Source organism: Miscanthus floridulus, chromosome 10, assembly GCF_019320115.1.
Source record: "Miscanthus floridulus cultivar M001 chromosome 10, ASM1932011v1, whole genome shotgun sequence".
NCBI lineage: Eukaryota > Viridiplantae > Streptophyta > Magnoliopsida > Poales > Poaceae > Miscanthus > Miscanthus floridulus.
In genome coordinates, this window is record NC_089589.1 from 93,786,124 (window position 1) to 93,787,686 (window position 1,563).

The window sequence follows — 1,563 nt, forward strand, 5'->3', positions numbered from 1 at the left end:
AGTTGGGTACCACTGTCCTCAGGAATAGAACCTGGCCAGTGGGCGATGCAGTCTTGAGATGTTATAGTTAGTACGAGACCTTCCTGAGCTCCTTTTAGTGGCATTCTAAGCACCGGATCGAGGGATCCTTCGGGCCGTGCCTGATAAGATTTAGCCATGATGTGGAGTCTGATCAGAAAAGGTTTTGACTTCTTGAAAGAACTCTGAGTATACTCTGAGTTGTATTTTTGATAGGCCGAAGCCATGTTCTGGAGCCCCGCCGAAAAAGAACTCGGTTTCTCGAAAGAACTCGGGTAAGACTCCATCTCGAATGCGGAGCCTGAGTTTGAGTCAGATGCGCAAAGCTGTGAAATCTGAGTTGGATCGGACATCATGAGCCGCGCGAATCTTCTAGTGAGTTGATCTGCCGTAGTCGCTGTAAAAGAAAGGTCTTCAAGGTGATCCGAATCTTCGAGGAGATGGCTTTGGATCTTGCCATCGTCGCCTGCCTCGTAGATCCATGAATCAAAGATCAGGGTTGATCTCGTCGAGAAGATTATGTTGTCGAGGTCCGTCGAGCTCTCAGGTGCAGTTTTGCCAAAAGCCCCTACCTGGCACGCCAGCTGTCGATGTTTCACCACCGATAGCCTACCACGGGGGTACCTGGGGCAGTTTATTCGGGCTTCAGCGTATGCAGAACTCGACGGTTAACGCAAGAGACAGTCGATTTATCCTGGTTCGAGCCCTCGACCGTGATCGAGTAATAGCCCTACGTCCAGTCGGCGTTAGCCTTTGCATTGGATTGATTGTAAAGTATTGTGTTGTCTCTTCTATTCTCCAGAAACTCCATCCTCCTTTATATAGTCAGAAGGTCAGAGTCCTAGTCGGTTTACAATGAGAGTTCCTAGTAGGATTATAGAATAATACTACTACTAAGATCATATGGAAAGAATCCTAGTTAGACTAGGTCTTCTCCCTTCCTTGTGGGGTATCCCATGGGTCCCATATCGCCATCCACACTAGTCTACCATAAAAGTTTACTACATTTGGACTAATTCAACATGCGTTATTAAATAAACATAAAGGCTAGATTACACCTACATGAAAAACTTCATACTAAAGCCCATGACATAATATATCTACTACATAGAGCTAGTCACAAGGATTCCAAAACATATTTATTTCCTTTTTATGATTTTTCTACTAATTACTATGATTTTCCAAAATTTCAACCAATTTAATCATAAAAGAAAAAGAAAAAAAACCTAATAGGACAAACACTTTGTGCTAAAGCCCTTGGGATTTCACTAAACCAACCCGCTCCGGCGATCTCCGACTCGGCCAAGGTGTGCCAGGCGGAGAGGAGGAATAGGCGGAGGCGGTGGTGGTGGCAGCTTGGCCGAGCGCAGCCGACAGTGGCCCGGCCAGTCGCGCGGTGGCCACGGGAGCTTCCCTGGCCATGGTGGCCTTGGCGCATGGCAAGAACGAGGGGGATGGAGTGCAGGAGCTCGGCAAGTTGGGTGGGGAGCAGCGTAAGGCTTGACCACATGGCCATGCCATGTGCTTGTGAGTAGTAGAGGAAGG